General features: G+C 50.7%; 1 pseudogene; it reads right to left on the reverse strand.

The window, feature by feature from the left end:
- Positions 1-3,981: 3,981 nt before the first annotated feature.
- LOC116779970 overlaps positions 3,982-19,075 on the reverse strand; it is a 287,746-nt pseudogene continuing 272,652 nt past the window's right edge.

Here is a 19,075-nt window from a genome sequence, read left to right on the forward strand (position 1 = left end):
TACATGTCAAAAGGCAGCAATCTACCATTCTAGAAAAGTTACACTCTGAAGAGTTCAGTTCCCCACAGCAGCCCTCCCAGTGCTGTGCTTTGCATTGGCAGCTGGAAGGGTGTTGAGAACACACCAGTGTTTTGGCCACTGTTGAGCACAGCACCAGCACTGGGACATTCCTTCCTTAGTTGAGGGCAAGACCCTGGGAAGGGGACCCAAGTAGGCCAGTTGACCCCAAATGACCAAAGGGACATTCCAGACCATGTGAGGTCAGCTCAGCTATAAAAGCTGAGGTACGGAGCAGGAGGGAGGCATTCATTATCTAATGGCTGCCTGCTGAGGAACCGTCCCGCGTCCCCAAGTCCTGTTCCTTGGGCGTGGCTGACCATGGTTGCTCATGGGAAGCAGAGAACAAAACCTGATATCTTTTGCTTCTGCGTACGCAAGTATCACTTTGCTTTTTGCTTTAAATAAACTGCCTTATCTCAACCCACTATTTTTTTTTTCCACCTTACTCTCTCCCCTGTCCTGCTGGGAAGGGGAGTGATAGAGCGGTTGGGTGGGCACCTGGTGTCCAGCCAAAGTCAACCCACCACACACCTGAACACTTCCAGAGACTCCACCGCCTTCCTGGGCTACTTGTTCCAATGCCTGAACACTCAGTGGAAAAAGATTCTTTTAGCATCTAATCTGAACCTCGCCTGATGCAACTTAAGGCCATTTCCTCTCTTCCTGTCACTAAAGGTTTTGCAGAAAAGACCGACCCTCACCCCACTAAAAGCCCCTGTCAGTTCATTGTAGAGAGCAATGAGGTCCTCCCTGAGTCTTCCCTTCTCCAGACTCAACAAGCCTAGTTTCCTCAGCCGTTCCTCAGCAGACATGTTTTCCAGAGCCTTCCCCAGCTTCTTTCCCTTCTCTGGACACGCTCCAGCCCCTCAAGGGCCTTTTTGCACTGAGGGGTCAGAACTGGACATAGCACTCCAGGTGGGGCCTCCCCAGTGCCCAGCACAGAGGGGCAATCAGTTCTCTGCTCCTGCTGGCCACACTCTTCTCCACAAAGGCCAGGATGCCCTTGGTCTTCTTGCCCCCCTGGGCACACTCTGGCTCATATCCAGCCACTGTCAAGCAGCACCCCCAAGTCCCTTCCTGTTGAGCAGCTCTCAAGCCCCTCTGCCCCCAGCCTGGAGCGTTCCAGGGGGTTGTTGGGACCCAAGTGCAGGCCCTGACACTTGGCCTTATTGATCCAGCCTGTCCAGATCCCTCTGCAGAGCCTGCCTACCCTCCAGCACATCCACACTCACACCCAACATAGTGTTGTCCACAAATTTACTGAGGGGGCACTCGATCCCCTGCCACAGATCATCAGTAACAATGTTAAACAGGAGCAGCCCCAACCCTGAGCCCTTGGGAACCCCACGAGTGACCAGCCCCACCTGGATTGCCTTCCATTCCCCACCACTCCCTGGGCCATCAGCCACTTTGTCACCCAGTAAACAGTTCCCCCGGGCAAGCCATGAGCAGCCAGTTTGTGCAGGAGATGTTGGGGGAGATGGTGCCAAAGGCTTTCCGGAATTCCAGAGGGACACATCCCCAACCTTTCCCTCAACTACTGAGGGGGTCCTTTGTCAGAGAAGGAGATGAGGTTGGTCAGGCAGGACCTGCCTTTCCCAACCACATGCTGGTTGGGCCCGATCCCCTGGTTGTCCTGCCCGGTACCATGGGATGGCACTGAGGAGGATCTGCTGCATGGACTTCCCCGGTCCTGAGGTCAATGGGACAGGACAGGAGTTCCCCAGATCCTTCTTTTTGGCCCTTCCTGTGGATGGGCATCCCATTTGCTTGTTGCCAGTCAGCTGGGACTTCTGCAGTTCTGCAGCACGGCTGGGGAATGAGTGAGAGTGGCTTGACCAGCTCTTTCTCCAGCTCCCTCAGGACTCTTGGGCCCATGTGGGCCCAGGCACTTCTGGGGGTCTCACTGGTAGAGCAGGTCACTGACCTGGGTTGTGGGGGCTTCACTCAGCTCCCCATCACCAACTGCCAGCCCTGGGAGCTGGGGATCCTGAGGACAACTGCTTTGGGTGTTAAAGACTGAGGCAAATAAAGCATTAAGTAACCCCCGTGGAATGAAGGATCATTGTGACACTGCAGGGCCTTCTGAAGCCAAAGGAGTCGTGGGACACTGTGGAATCTCATGGAATCAAGGTAGCACTGTAACCCTGGCAAAACTCCTGGAATTCAGGGCCCATTGTGACACTGCAGGTCCCCATGGAACAAAAGGAACCCTTTGACGCTGCAGAAACTCATGGAACCAATAGACCACTGTGACATTGAGGGGGTTCATGGAATCAGGAGTCCATTGGGACAATCCAAGGCCTCATGAAATCAAAGGAATTCTGGGACACTGTAAAACCTCCTGGAACCAAGGGTTCCTGCTGACATGCGTGTCCTCCTGGAACCAAGGGAGCCCTGAGATATTTCTGAACCTCCCAGAATCCAGGGGCCATTGTGACCCTGCAGAAACTCCTGGATTCAAGTGGTCCTTGTGAAACTGCAGGCTCTCCTGGAACCCAAGGATTCCTGGAACACTGCAGAGTTCACGGAACCAAGGGGCCACTGTCCCACTGCAGCTACTTCTGAAGCACATAGGACCCTGGGACAATGGGAAATCTCCGAGAATCTAAAGGGCATTTTGGGACTGCAGGGCCTCATGGAACTAAAGGAACCTTTGGAGACTGTGGAAGCTCATGGAATCAAGGGGCCATTGTGACATGTGGGGCCTCCTGGAAGCAAAGGAACCCTGACAATTTCTGTGGGAACAAGTTAAGGCAGCAGCAGCTGCATTCAGTTAATCAGGATCAACAAGGGGTGTTTTGGCCTTGACTGGTGTTTTCCATCAAGAGAGTGCTGTTTGCCAAAGTAGAAAACCACTTGGAATGCTCTGCATGGTAACCTGTGTTTTTCTCTGATGGTTGAACACAACCAGCACATGAGGGACGGGGAATGTGTGGGATCAGGGCACTGCTTTGGGGCGATGCGGGGAATTCCAGTGGACTAAATAACAAAGTCCAGGCGCTGTTTCCAAAGGAACCCCAATGAAAGGGGGACGTCGCAAAGATGGGCGGACAAGTCCTGCAATGGAACTCTGTGTGTGCAGCCTCATTTTCTCTTTAAGCACTCACAGGAGAGGGGGCAAAAAGTGGGGGTTGGGACCCCAAAACTGTTTGGTAGGAAATTGGAAATTGATGGGACAGTGGGAAAGTGGGAGGAACAGGGAGAAAGGTGGAAAAGGGAGGTGGTCTTGCAGGTCTGACAGTCCCATGGGGGTCTTTGGGCACAGGGGGGTTGGGAAAGGGGGATGGGCCCCCTGAGCTCCCAACTTCCTGTGGGTTGCTGGGGGCTGCTGGATCCAATCTCAGTCTTGGATCATGCAACACTTTAAGTTTAGAGGAATTATAGAAGTGTGATTGAATCACTTGGGTCCCCCAGGATTTAATGACGGCAAATCAGATCTATTGATAGAAATTAATTACTTAGGGATACAAATGATCAGACAAAAGATCTTCATCAGAATTATTTGCTCCACAATAGAAACACTAAAACTACCAGGAGTACAGGATAAGATAGGACAGTGCTCTACCCTAAAGCAATTGTTGAAGCCATTCTACTAAAGTTGGCACAAAAGTAATAATTCTTAATTAGAGATGGATGGAACTCCCCCAGACCAATGCTCATGAGGAAATCTCTGCTCTCAACCTCCAGGACTGATATTGGGGGGTCCCCAGCCAAGGCAGGGATCTCTACACCCCCCCCAAGAAGGGTTCTGTTGGAAGAAGCTGCCACAGGGAAAGGGGACTGGTCCTGTCTGGTAGAAAGGGATGGACTGACAGTCACTGGACTCCACGGGTTGCCTCCTCACCATCAGGGGTTTCATTTGGGGTGGAAGCAGTGGCCAAAGCTCTTCCCGCAGTCAGGGCACTCATAGGGCTTCTCCTACCGGTGGGTCTGTTGGTGTGAGGTATAGTGACAGCACTGGGTAAAGTTCTTCCCACACTCCCCACACTGGTAGGGCCTCTCCCCGGTGTGGATGCGCTGGTGAGTCGGTGAGTGACAAGGTGGGAGTTGTGCTTGAAGCCCTTCCTGCAGTCAGTGTAGTGGAAGGGTCTCTCATCTGTGTGCGTCCGCTGGTGCACGAGGAGATTCCCGCTGGTCTGAAACCTCTTCCCACATTCCAAGCACTTGTAGGGCCGTTCCCCGGTGTGGATGAGTTGGTGGGTGATGAGGGTGGCGTTCCGGTTGAAACACTTCTCGCAGTCATTGCAGCAGAAGGGCCTCTCATCCATGTGCGTCTGCTCATGCTTGAAGAGATCTGAGCTGGTCCTAAACCTCTTCCCACATTCTAAGCACTTGTAGGGCTGTTCCCCAGTGTGGATGCACTGGTGGGTGCAGAGGTTGGAACTGTGACTGAAGCTCTTCCCAAAAACCCACACGTGTAGGGTCGTTCCCCACTGTGGATGTGCTGGTGTCGGAGCAGGTTGGTGCTCCTCCTGAAGGTCTTCCCACAATCCAAGCACCTGAAGGGTTTCTCCCTGCTGGGAGGTTGCTCAGGGACCACCAGCTCGGAGCTCTGGCTCAAGCTCCGGCCGCCTTCCCGCCACAGGCTGGGTCTTTCTTCCTCAGAGCACCCTGGGTTGGCTTTGGAGCCCCTCCTGCGGGGGCATCTCCAGGTCTTTTCTTCCCCGCTGTCTTCCTGTGCCGTGGAGCCCTTCAAAACAGTCTCTCCCACCAGGTTCTGCCGGGGGGATTTGCCCTCCAGGCTCTCTGTCCTCAGCTCGGGGTCTGGGGCAGGAAGCAAGAAGGACAGGGAGGGGATTTGCCTGTGGCCCAGAGGGAAGGCCAAGGACATCCCCCCAACTCCAGCCCCAGCAGGACGGCGGTCGCAGCGGGGCTGTCCTGCAGCTGGGGGTCATGCTCGGTTGCCAGAGGCAGCACATGACCGGGACAAAGGGGCACTGACTTCCTCCTCACCTGCCTGGAGGACCCGCAGCATCTTCCTTGCAGCCTCCTCCTCCATCCGCCCAAGCTTTGGGAAGGAGAAATCCTGATGGGGGGGAAAACAAGGGCTGAGGGCGTTGGCTTGGGGGTTCCTCCTGCCCAAGTCCATCTCTAGAACTCACCGGGCATCCTGTGCCCATAAAAACCTCCAAAACACCAAGATTCAGCCCAGAAAAACCCAAACCAGTGAGATTCAGCCAAAAAACCCCTCAGAAATAGTCAGATGAACCCCCCCACAAACTGCAAAAAGTTAGGATTCAGATAAAAATACTGCAAAATATGAAGATTCAGCCCCAAAAAATTGGTGTTCAATTGGGAGGATGAAGGGAATGAGGTCTTTTAATGAGCACTTGACTGAGTTGCTATATATTAATCAAAAGCTGTATTAATGTAGTATCACTTAAAACTTACCAGGTCTGTTACTCGAGGTTATCTGGCCCCCTGCCAGTCCGAGGTTGTTTCTCCAAACCACAAAACAAAGTGTGCCAAATGCCCTGGTTGGTCAGTGCTGGTTGGGGGAGTGGGCACTTGGTGAGGGGATGAGAAAACTGCACCCAGGGTTGGGTTGAAAGAGGCTCCAGCACCACTTCTGATGGCCCAGGGGTAGCATCTGGTTTCTCCCAGACAGGAGAGAAGGCAGTTGTTCCTCTGCAGGGAGGCAATGGCAGGAGGGTGACTCCGGCTGCATGGATGGAATGGCAGAGGATCCCTGGGGTCCCCAGGATGGATCAGCACTCAGGGATACAAACTGCCCTCAGGCTCAGGATGCAGCTGCAAGCACAGATTTCCCTGCAAAGTCTGCACTGATTCAAGCTCTGGAGAGGAGATTGTGCCCCTGGGATGGAATGGCAGAGGCTCCCTCAGGACCCCAGCAGGAATCAACAACCAGGAATATACACAAAAGGCCCCCAGAGGATTTTGGGGGGAGAGTGTCCTGTAGGGAGGGGACAGTGTCACACCACCAGGGTAGGACTGGCAAGTGGGAGGTTGCTCCAGGGGTCTGCAAGAGGCCTCGTGCTCTGCTCGGCCCCAGCACTGGCTGGTACCAACACCCCCAGCTGCCCCCGGCCCTGGGCAGCTCTGCTGCCACAGGCGGTGCCCTCACCGTGGCCCTGCAATGGTCCTGGCTGTCCCTCACCTGTGGTCCTGTCCCTTGACTCTCTCTCAGCCAGCTGAGTGTGGGGCACACAGGTTGAGGGTCCCTCCCACGCCATCTGGGCAGCTGCCATTGGTTGGGGGGAGGTGAGGGCTGGGCCGGCTCAGGACAGCCCCGGTCTCGTGACCAGCGCCTCTTTTCTGCCCCACACAAGAGCTTCCCAGCCCCCCCAGTGCTCCCCTGCTGCTGCCTCTGCTCTTGGCCCTGCCTTTGTTGCTCCCTTGGCTGGGGAAGCAGCTGCAGGGGGGGGATGGCAGCAGTTTCAGCTCCATGGCAGTTCCTGGGGGGAGTTCAGCCCAGGGGGGACGGGCAGGGACCTGATGGGGATGGACAGGGGCCCAGCAGGGACAGCCAGGGCCTGCAGGGGAAGGCACAGGGAAAACCTGGCCCCCCACAGTGCCACTGCTGTCTCTGCTCCTCCTTGCAGGCTCCGTGGCCAGGTAGAGTTTGTGTTTCTGGGTGCCCATCATCTCAGCACTTGGAGTCGCTCAAATCAGCATCCGTATCTCTGCAGCAAAGCCCCAGTTCACCTGGCACACAGGGGATGGAGACAGCACCTTCTCGGGGCTGGGCACTCACAGCTTTGTCTTCTTCCCCACCACAGGGCTCTCTTTCCTCAGCAGCACTTCTGCCTTGCACTTATTCTCAAGGTCACTTCAGGGTCTGGGCTCAAGGACATGAACCTGCAGGGAAGGGACATGATGTGCAAGCTGAGGACTGCCTGCTTGCACTGGCCTCTGGGCTTCTTTCTCCTTCTACAACTATCCCAGAACTTAGCCTGCTTTTCTAACACCACACATTTACAGACTAACCTTGGAGATATATATGTACAGACATTTCTATCACCCTGGGGATAGAGTCTTATGCTGGTTTGAAAGTTAACCAGCAGAGGAAACCAAGCCAACTCAAAGAGAGATTACAAGTCAGAATAACAATTTAATAAAATAATACAATAAGTACGACCACACAGACAAGCAACAGGCACTAACCCACAAAGCCCAAATGTACAACCCAGCACCCCGGGGCACAAACAAAGCAGTGCTACCTGGGCCCCCCCCTTGAGTCCAAAACAAAGGGAGAGGGGAAAAACCTGCTGGTGGGAAAGTTGCTGCAGTCCAACCAAAAGTGGTAATTGTAGTCCGGCCCAGGGTGGTGGTGAGCTGCAGGTTGAGAGCGATGAGCTGCAGTCCTCCTCTGGATCCCACGAGTGGTAAAAAGGTTCCGAAACTCCAGGTTTATATACTCTCCAGTTCAGGTAGGAATGTTCAGTCCTCCCCTCAGAGCGGGGAATTCCATAAAAGGGTGTTTAGTCCTTCCCTCAGAGCGGGGAGTTCCATAAAAGGGTATGAGGGTGCTCATTCCATAAAAGGGTATGAGGGTGCTCAGGAACATTCCCCCCCCACACCTCGCAGGCCTCTACTGAAAACAGTTTCTGGGAAATGGCATGGAGGGTTATAGAATACACAGTTTGGGCTATACCCATTCAGTGATGAATCGGTCCCAGCTGTTCTAACCAGGACATTATCCACCCCTTATTCTATGCCGTCCATGTTATGCCCAAATTAACCCCCTTAAAACCTATGTCTCCTTAAAACTATATACACTTACATATATATATATATATATATATATATACAATGAAACATTACAGACCATTCTCACTCAAAATTAGGTCTCCTTGTGGTACACAACGTGTCTCCCCATCTTTTTGCATTACCCACCAGGTGGAACCAGGTCCTTGAGCAAAAACAATCCCTCGGATGGGTTTGCCTTTGCTTGAGGTGGGACTAATCCAAACAGTCTTCCCTAACATTCCTCTCATATGCACCACAGGGACTTCATCTCCATCTACAGTATGCAAAAGTTCTGATTGAGTAGGACCAGTTCAATTGATGGAGCCTCTGGTGTTGACCAACCAGGTGGCCTTTGCTAAATGCAGCTCCCAGTGTTTGAAAGTCTTCCCACACAGTGCCTTCAGGGTGGTTTTCAGCAGTCCGTTGCACCGCTCAACTTTTCCAGCCGCTGGTGCATGGTAGGGGATATGATACACCCACTCAATGCCGTGCTCTTTGACCCAGGTGTCTACGAGGTCATTCTTGAAATGGGTCCCATTATCAGACTCAATTCTCTCCAGGGTACCATGTCGCCACAGGACTTGTTTTTCAAGGCCCAGGATGGTATTCCGGGCAGTGGCATGAGGCACAGGGTATGTCTCCAACCATCCAGTACTTCCTTCTACCATGGTCAGTACATAGTGCTTGCCTTGGCGGGTTTTGGGGAGCGTGATGTAGTCAACTTACCAGGCTTCCCCATACCTGTATTTTGACCACCGTCCACCATACCATAGAGGCTTTACCCTCTTGGCCTGCTTGATGGCAGCACATGTCTCACAGTCATGGATGACCTGTGAGACAATGTCCTTGGTTAAGTCCACCCCTCGGTCACGAGCCCATCTGTATGTTGCATCTCTCCCCTGGTGACCGGAGGCATCATGGGCCCATCAAGCCAGAAATAATTCTCCTTTGTGCTGCCAATCCAGATCTACCTGAGAGACTTTAATCCTGGCAGTTCGGTCGGCCTGCTCATTGTTACGATGCTCCTCAGTAGCCCGTTTCTTGCCTACATGAGCGTCTACGTGACCGACCTTCACACTCAGCTTCTCTACCCGGTCAGCGATGTCCTGCCACATCTCTGCCGCCCAGATGGGTTTCCCTTGCTGCCAGTTGGTCTTTTTCCATCGCTCCAGCCATCCCCACAGAGCATTGGCCACCATCCATGAGTCAGTGTAGAGATAGAGTCTTGGCCACTTCTCTCGTTCAGCTATATCCAAAGCCAACTGAACGGCTTTAAACTCTGCAAACTGACTTGACCCACCTTGTCCTTCAGTCGCTTCTGCAACTCGCCTTGTGGGACTCCACACGGTTGCCTTCCATTTTCGGTTTGTCCCTAACATGCGACAGGAACCATCCATGAAGAGTGCATATCGCCTTTCCTCTGCTGGTAGCTTGTCATATGGTGGGGCCTCCTCAGCCCGTGTCACCTGCTCCTCTTCTTCAGAGGATAGTCTGAAACTCTCACCTTCGGGCCAATTGGTGATAATTTCCAGAATCCCAGGGCGATTAGGATTCCCTATCCGGGTTCGCTGCGTGATCAGAGCGATCCACTTACTCCATGTGGCATCGGTGGCGTGATGTGTAGAAGGAACTCTTGCCTTGAACATCCAGCCCAGCACTGGTAGTCGGGGTGCCAGGAGGAGCTGCACTTCGGTGCCGATCACTTCTGAGGCAGTTCGAACTCCTTCATAAGCAGCCAGGATCTCTTTCTCAGTTGGTGTATAGCTGGCTTCAGATCCTTTGTATCCCCGATTCCAGAATTCCAGTGGTCGTCCGCGGGTCTCCCCAGGCACCTTCTGCCAGAGGTTCCAGGAAGGGCCATTCTTCCCGGTTGCAGTGTAGAGCATGTTCTTCACATCCTGTCCTGTCCTTATTGGCCCAAGGCCTACCGCATGGGCAATCTCCTGTTTAATTTGTTCAAAGGCTTGTTGTTGTTCAGGGTCCCACTGGAAATCATTTTTCTTCCTTGTCACAAGGTAGAGAGGGCTTACAATCTGGCTGTACTTGGGGATATGCATCTTCCAAAAGCCCACAGAGCCTAGGAAAGCCTGTGTTTCCTTCTTGCTGGTTGGTGGGGACATGGCTGCTATTTTTTTAATCACCTCCATTGGAATTAGGCGGCATCCATCTTGCCACTTCACTCCTAGGAACTGAATTTCCTGAGCAGGTCCCTTGACCTTACTCTGTTTAATGGCAAAACCAGCTCTTAGGAGAATCTGGATTATCTTCTCTCCTTTCTCGAAGACTTTGCCCGCTGTGTTCCCCCATACAATGATGTCGTCAATGTACTGTAGATGTTCTGGAGCCTCGCCCTTTTCCAGTGCAGTCTGGATCAGTCCATGGCAAATGCTGGGACTGTGTTTCCACCCCTGAGGCAGTCGATTCCAAGTGTACTGCACACCTCTCCAAGTGAAAGCAAATTGTGGTCTGCACTCCGCTGCCAAAGGAATGGAGAAAAAGGCATTGGCAATGTCAATGGTGGCATACCACTTGGTTGCCTTGGACTCCAGCTCGTACTGGAGCTCCAGCATGTCCGGCACACTCAGGGGTGGTGTGACTTCATTGAGTCCACGGTAATCCACTGTCAGCCTCCACTCTCCGCTGGATTGACACGCTGGTCATATAGGGCTATTAAAGGGTGAGCGAGTCTTGCTGACCACCCCCTGGGTCTCCAGGTCACGGATCATCTTATGTATAGGGGTCACAGAGTCTCGGTCAGTGCGGTATTGCCGACGGTGCACTGTTGCTGTGGCTATCGGTACCAATTGTTCTTCAACCTTCAGTAGTCCCACAGCAGAGGGGTCCTCTGAGAGACCAGGCAAGGTGTTCAACTGTCTAATTTCCTCTGTCTCCACAGTAGCTATGCCAAAAGCCCAGCGAAGTCCTTTTGGGTCTTTGAAATACCCACTCCTCAGGTAATCTATGCCAAGGATGCACGGGGCCTCTGGGCCAGTCACGATGGGGTGTCTGTGCCATTCCTTCCCAGTCAGGTTCACTTCAGTTTCCAGTACAGTCAACTGTTGGGATCCCCCTGTTACCCCAGAAATAGAGATGGATTCTGCCCCTACGTATCTTGATGGCATTAAAGTACATTGTGCGTCGGTGTCCACTAAGGCCTTATATCTTTGTGGCTCTGGTGTGCCAGGCCACCGAATCCACACTGTCCAATAGACTCGATTGTCCCTCTCCTCTACCTGGCTAGAGGCAGGGCACCCCTAGTCCCGGTCATGGTACTCGTTGTGCTCTTCTTGTGAGTATGACCTGGAGGTCCTTTCAAGAGGATCAGACGTATCATCATTCCTGTACCGTCTGGAGTCTTGCCCACGAGAGACTGGAGCAACATTTACCCTTGAAGAGTTCCTTGTGGCACTTGTTCCTCTTTTCAGTTCACGTACCCGGGTTGCTAAGGAAGAGGTGGGTTTCCCATCCCACTTCCTCATATCTTCTCCGTGCTCACGGAGGTAAAACCATAGATTGCCACGTGGAGTGTGCTCTCTCTCCTTAGCTGGGGGACGCTGGCTCCTAATAGCAGAGACTCTTGTTTGTCCTGGTGCGATATGGAAGATCCCTTCCTTAATTTCTTCTCTTAGTTTCTGGTGTCCCTCTTCAATCTTCTCTTCCAGGCTTCGGACATGTTCGACCAGTTTGGTTTCCACAGATGAGACGTGGGCTCGTAGTGGGGCGGTGACAGTGTCTTCATAAATCCTGAGTTTACTGACCAATGCGCCCACCTTGTCCTCTCCTTCCCTCCATTGCAGTGTTGCTAAGTAGCGGGAATACATTTCTGGGCCGAGTCGTGCAAACTTTAACCACATCTGGGATGTGCACTGTACACCATCTGGACTTTTAGGGAATCTTTCATCCTCTGAAAAGATTATCTCCAGTACAGCTCATTCTCTTAAACACCGGATACCTTGTTCCATCGTGTTCCACTGTCCTTGCTGTACGTGGAGGTCCTCCTTACAAAGGTATCTCTCCCTCACACTGGACAACAGTTGCTGCCAGAGGCTGAGAGTTTCCTGCCTCCTTCCAATCCCCTGATCAATGACTACATCTCGAGACAGGGATCCCAGCTGTCTGGCTTCACTCCCATCTAGGACTGTATCATTAGCTGCGGCATCCCAGATTCGGAGCAGCCAGGTCAGAATGGACTCATTCGCCTGTCGTGTGAACTCTCTCCGGAGCTCACGTAGCTCACCCAGGGATAGGGACCGAGTGATTATTTCTGGTTCTGTCTCCTCTGGTGGATGTGAAGGTCCTGCCTCTTCATCATCATTTGCTATATGGACTGATTTAGTCTTTGATTTCCTTTTCTGGACAGGGGCGACTGCTATTGGTTTGGGTTGTTCTTCTGGCTCCTCGATGGTTTGTGTGGACACGGTGCCAGTTGATTCATTTCTTTCTCCCTCTGACTCAGTTGTGGTTTGGGTGGACGTGGTGCCTGTGGATCTGCTCCTTCTCTCCTCCCCCTGACAGCACTGTACCATGTCAAGTAGTGTCCGGTAGGCAGTGGCCAGGGCCCAGCAGGTTGCTGTGAACTGGCCATCTCTGGAGCTGCCAGAGCATTTTCCCTTCACCCGTCTTATCATGCTAACAGGATCCTGCAGTTGTTCAGGGGTGAATTTCCAGATCATTGGAGGAGAAAACTTCTCCAAATACTGGTCGATGTCCTCCCACTTCCCGTGCCACTCAGCATTATCTGCTCCCAGGGCAGGCGTCCAAACAACCTCCCTAGAAGGCCCTGTTCTGACCCTAAACATGGTGTAGACAGTACAGAGCAGACAAAGCAACACTAACAATAACATTATGCTGTCCTTAACATCAAAAGGGAACTCAATATTTTCAAAAACTGTCGTAGCAGGTCTGAAGGGGAAGAAGGAGGTGAGAGGTTGGAAACAAACATTCCCCCCTGTTTCCCCAAAGGACTGGGTGCGATTTTTAATGAGGCCCCAGAAGTAGCAACCCAAACCAGGAAAGACAAACAGGACTGAATACACATTTACAATGAAATTCATTGCTTCTGATGTTATGATGACATAAATATAGTAAACTAATAAAGCAATTTGGATCCCTCTCCCTGGTTTTAAAAAGAGCATCAAAACAGGCAAATAGTTCCCCATTTGTGGAAATATGAACATGCTCAGATACAACATCCACGTGAATGCATCAAACAACATGGTGATCAGGGAGTTTCTCTATCCAAATAGACAAATGCTTAAAATGAAATTGTGATTCTGACTTCTCTCTCTTTGCCCCACGAGTGGGCACCAAAATTGTGCTGGTTTGAAAGTTAACCAGCAGAGGAAATCAAGCCAACTCAAAGAGAGATTACAAGTCAGAATAACAATTTAATAAAATAATACAATAAGTACGACCACACAGACAAGCAACAGGCACTAACCCACAAAGCCCAAATGTACAACCCAGCACCCCAGGGCACAAACAAAGCGGTGCTACCTGGGCCCCCCCTTGAGTCCAAAGCAAAGGGAGAGGGGAAAAACCTGCTGGTGGGAAAGCTGCTGCAGTCCAACCAAAAGTGGTAATTGTAGTCCGGCCCAGGGTGGTGGTGAGCTGCAGGTTGAGAGCGATGAGCTGCAGTCCTCCTCTGGATCCCACAAGTGGTAAAAAGGTTCCGAAACTCCAGGTTTATATACTCTCCAGTTCAGGTAGGAATGTTCAGTCCTCCCCTCAGAGCGGGGAATTCCATAAAAGGGTATGAGGGTGCTCATTCCATAAAAGGGTATGAGGGTGCTCAGGAACATTCCCCCCCACACCTCGCAGGCCTCTACTGACAACAGTTTCTGGGAAATGGCATGGAGGGCTATAGAATACACAGTTTGGGCTATACCCATTCAGTGATGAATCGGTCCCAGCTGTTCTAACCAGGACAAGCCTCAAGCATGTGCTGCCACAGGAAACGGAATCAGAGAATCACAGAATCAGACGGGTTGGAAAAGACCTCCAAGATCATCAAGTCCAACCCTTGATCCAACCCTGCCGTGCTTCCCAGACCATGGCACTGATGCCACATCCAGTCTCACCTTCAACACCTCCAGGGACGCTGACTCCACTCCCTCCCTGCCCAGCCCATTCCAATGCCTGATTACTTTCTTGGGAAAAAATTCCTTCCTAATATCCAACCTAAACCTCCCCTGGCACAGTTGAAGACCCAGCCCTCTTGTCCTCCTGCTGCTCCCTGGCAGAAGAGTCCCACCCCCATCTGGCTACAACCTCCTGGCAGGGAGTTGCAGAGAGTCAGGAGGTCTCCCCTGATCCTACTCTTCTCCAGCCTCAACAACCCCAGCTCCCTCAGCCTCTCCTCACACCATCTGTGCTCCAGTCCCTGCTTCCAGCCTCGTTGCTCTTCTCTAGACCCTCTGACCCCAAAAATGCCCTTTTTTCCACCCCCATGGAAAGGCCAAGGGCATCTGGGGACACGTTGGGGACAGTTGGGGGGCTTTGTGGGGCACTGGGGAATTACTGGGGGATACTGGGACACACTGGGGGGAACCAGGGAGCACTGGGAGGGACTGGACATGAACTGGGGCACACTGTGTGGCACTGGCAGAGAACTGGGGAATTACTGGGGGATTACCAGGACACACAGGGGGACACTGGGAGGTTACTGGGTCATACTGGGGGTTACTGGGTGCTCACTGGAGGATCACTGGGCCATACTGAGGGTCACTGAGAGGCTATTGGGATATACTGGGGGCACTAGGATCCCCTTACCCGGATGTGGTATATCTCCCCCCCCCGATTTTGGGGAGCATCACTAGGAGTCCTCCCCTAGGGGCTGGGGGACCCCCTGAACCCCAGTGCTAGGCTTTAAGAGACTCCCCAGAATCCCCTCAAAACCTCTGAAATTCCCCCCTCGACCCATCGAAACCTCCTCAAGGACCCCTCAAATCCCCTCACAGACCTCATCCCTCCCCAGCACCCCCTAAACCGTCTCAGTGACTCGCAAAACCCACCTGGGACTCCCCAAGCCCATTCAGGGACCCCACAATCCCCCTCACGAACCCTCAAAACCGTCTGGGACCCCGTGAACGCCCCAAGAGACCCCAAAACTGCCTAAAAGGTCGCTGCAAAGCCTCTGAAACCCCCCAAACTTCCTCGCAGACTCCCAAAGCCCACCTGGGACACCCCAAATCTCCTCAGAAACCAAAACCCCCTCAGAGACCCCCAAACCCCTTCAGGGACCTTCAGTCTTCCCCCTGAGTGCCCTCAGGACACCGAACCCCCTCAGGGACCCCTCACAACGTCCCCGGGAATCCCCGAACCCCCCCGCTACACACTCCTGAGACCTCCAGCCTTTCCACCCACACCCGCACTCCCCGTTGCCCCTGAGGGGATCCCCAGAGCCCTGCTTTCGCCACAGTCCCCGCCAGATCTTATAGCGAACTGAAGGCCCTGGTGCCATCACCGATTCCCGGCAACCAAAGCGGTGCTCTACGCGCGCACCGCTTTTGGAGAACACAGTCGCAGCCAATCAGTGGGCGGTCACGCCCCTGCACGCCCGCTGCAGTGCCTGCGCCTTGCGCGATACGCTGTGGGAGTTGTAGTTATTGAGGTGAATCATAGTGGTCCTTTGCAGGTGAGCGGACGTAAGACAGGATGTCTTTGTTTTTTTGTTTTCCTGTCTTTTTCCCCCCCTTTTTTTCTTTCTCTTTTTTCTTTTTTATCTTTTTCGGTTTTCATTTTTTCCTTTTTTCCTTTCTTTTTCTGTCTTTTTTCTCCTTTTCCCCTTTTTTCTTCCTTTTTCTCTTCTTTCTTTCTTCTTTTTTTTTTCTTTTTTTTTTTTTACATTGTTTTCTCTCAGTTGTATTCTCAAGGAAGATTTAAACACATATCAAACAATCTCCACGTACATATCTCACAACAACAGATAATCTGGCATTGTTCCAGGTTGGTCAGGATTCCCAAGATCACAAACACTGAGACACCAAGGGTGGAAGCCAAGCAACTTTATCCTGCCCCTTGCCATAGCCTTCAATCCACACCCAGCCCTGGATTTCTGGAAAGCCGCTGGGCAGGAGCAGGAGATGGAGCTGGTGCTTGGCGGGAGGGGCAGCAACAACAAACCTGTGTCTTTGGCACATGGGAAGGAATTTAGTGCTTGAGGGGTTAAATTACACAGGCTCCCCTGTGGATCAGCTTATGCTTGGGCAGTAAGAACAGCTATAACATTCCTAATAAAAATGCCAGAGTGAAGGGAGCGGAGGGGGAGCAGGGGCAGAAAAAGGAAGCAGAGCGATGGAAGATGGGCTGGGGCGGTCGGGGGTGGGGGAAGGCAGGCTGGAGAATGCCTTGTTTTGTCCAGCAGCTATACCAGCTGCACAGCAGATGTCGGGGGAGCCTCTGCCACATGGACATGCACAAACAGATGCTACAAAAGCTCGGAGAGTGGTTGGTGGCTCTGGGCATGGCTGCGCTCTCGTCTCAAGCCAGGATATCCCAGGGCAGTGGAACAAGCAATTCCTGTCAGCTCACAACAAAGATTATTTGGGTTTGCACTGGGGAAATATTGACGCTCCAGCTTCTTCTCTTTTTTTGAACTTTGAGCTTGCAGTTGGGTAGAAGGGCTGGTGGGGGAGTGGGAAGAGACCCACTGAGGGGCACATCTCATCCCTCAGTTAGATGGAGCTAAACCCCTAATCTTGCCTAGGAATAGCTGCTGATGCTCAGTTTTCTTCTTTCTCTTCTGCTTTAGTGGGATATTACATTTCACTGCAGTATTGCTGATAGAATGGTATGTCAGCTGGAATGTTTTGGTTCTTACAGAAAGCATCAACGCATTTTAAGGAAGGTATTTTTACATAGGTGAGGCCTCCAAGACAAACCAAAAAACCCCAAAGGTAATATAAGTGCAGAATAAAGTGAACTTTGGGCTTTTCTTTTAAATTCTTGGGTAGAAAAGCCATCCCAGTTAGGGACAGCAATTTATTGCATTGTTGAAAAAAAACCCCAACCAACAAACAAAAAAAGAAATCTGACTTTGTTCTCTTTCAGATTTCTTTTTGCCCATAAGAATACTTCTAGTGAAAAGGGCTAATTTACTCTTTCTAGAGGAATGTTTTAAGTGTGATTATCATAATATCACAGCTGCTGAAAAGGTCTAAAATAGGACATTGACCTTGAACGTGTTCCTGCATTTAGGTTGTGGTGCTTAACATTCAAGAAACAATAGAACTGCAACTCATTTATTAATGCATCATCTCAAAATGGTAACTCTTGCTCTGTAAAGATATGCCACAAGGATTGTAGAAAGCTCGCAGTATCCCATGAAGTACATGCGGTATTTTATCAGTGGAAATATGGATAAGATCTTCAAGATTTCTGCTGGCAATACTCCATAACTAAAGTAAATTTTCCCTTTGGTGCTGCACTAGTTTATGATTTAATTGTTACTGACATTCCACCAGTCATATTATTAGCTTCACCAAAGGAAAGCGAACTAATCCTGTATTAATTATACAGAGCAACTGAATTCCCTCAGTCATCTTATCCTTGGCTGTCTGAGACAGTAATGCACTTCAGCTTCCCTACAGAAACTTCCACTAAAAAAAGAGCTTGGGGTGATAGTGAGATATCCATATTGAAGGGTGTGCCTGAATTATCTTTGGGGAGGAGACCTTTTTTGGTGGGTGACAGGCAATGTCCCTGTGGCTCCCTTTTTCTTTCTGGAGTTTTTTTCCCTTTCTTTTTGTCAGAGGCTTTGGAAAAGGTGTTTTGTCAAGAGAATAATATTCATTTATAGCAATGTGAATGGTTTCTATCCTCTACCAGTGAAGTCAGTCATCTAAATACCCATACCCATGCCCTTGAAAAGAAAACAAGGAGAAAATATGGAGTATTTGTTTGAGACCAGATAAACTGAATGTAGTTCAGTAACATGGTAAGGCAATTGCTGTTATTTCACAGAGACATTTTTTTTTGTATGCTGGAACTGAGGGTAGCAGCAAAAGCTAAAAGCCTTGCTCTGTGTCTTTGTGAACACACTGTGGGTAAGTTCAAAGGAGCATTCAGAGATTGTGTTGTGTGAGTTTTTTTCCCTAAGATCAAAACAAGGAGTAATTAATGCTAAATGCAGCAGATGGCTTTCAAGTAATAACTTGGTCCAGTTTGTCCAACTGTGTACAAACAGGTGAGGAAAATCTGGAACTTTAGAAGCATTAGTTTTTTACCTCATTAACAGGATATCCAGGGGTGCACCAAGTGCCTTCCAGTGAGAAGCACAAGAGACGAGTAGACAGTGACAATATTGTTCTAATGTTAATCTCACTGGAGCACAGAGTGAGATCACATCTGAGTTACGTTTCTTTAATTAGTGATTGGGAATAAAGAGAAAATCACATAGTTGATGACATTTTAGTATTTATTTCACACTCTTAACAATAAGGTATTTTGCAACTGGACTTTGAATAAGGTTCCATGGTATATTGCAAATTTCCATCTCAAGTTAGCAGTCTACTTCTTCCCAAAGAAATTCTCAGCAGCTAACACCCTTTCATCATCTTGCTCTTTTCCTGATGGCTTGAGCTTGTTGCTCCTTTTGGTAAATACCCATTTGACACAATGCACTGGGCAGCTTCTGCCGAGTGCCACTGAATCTGACTTCTTCACTTGCCTTGAGATAGTTGTGCTTTAAGAATCTGGCTGTTTAGATGCCCTGAAATGTCTATAGTATTTCAATGGGAAGAAGTTTAAAGATGTACTGTTTGGCACACATGAAAAATTACCTGCCCAGAGAGCCATGGAAATGTAGGTGCTGCTCAGTAATGCCCCTTGACTGGGACAGGCACTGCTGATGATTTTTTCCCTCCCCTCTCTGATTCCCTTCCCACTGTTTTGTACAGACTCTTTGTGGGAAGATTTTGCACTGTAGAGTTTGATAAATTAGTGCAGATGTGTGTTTGCAGGCATGTTCTTCTTCTGTATTCCCTGATCAAATTCAGTAAACTAATACCTGGCTTGAACTTTTTCACCCCCATAGTACTATTTTTATTTATTTCTACAGAACAGCTTGAGAAAATGAAGGTACACTTAGCCCCAGTTTACTTGCTACTGTAATCTCTTGACCTTTTTTCCTTTCCCCTCCCCCAAACTGATGGGTAACTGTGAAACCCAAGTTCAGGAATGGAGTTGGAATTCCAGGCCCCAGTCTGGGGGTGGTGACACTTTCAATCCCCAGGGGAAGAAGCCAACTGCTTTGTTTATCAACAGGCAAAGGACAGCATAGGATTTCTGGTTCTCCAAGCAG

Source organism: Chiroxiphia lanceolata, chromosome W, assembly GCF_009829145.1.
Source record: "Chiroxiphia lanceolata isolate bChiLan1 chromosome W, bChiLan1.pri, whole genome shotgun sequence".
NCBI lineage: Eukaryota > Metazoa > Chordata > Aves > Passeriformes > Pipridae > Chiroxiphia > Chiroxiphia lanceolata.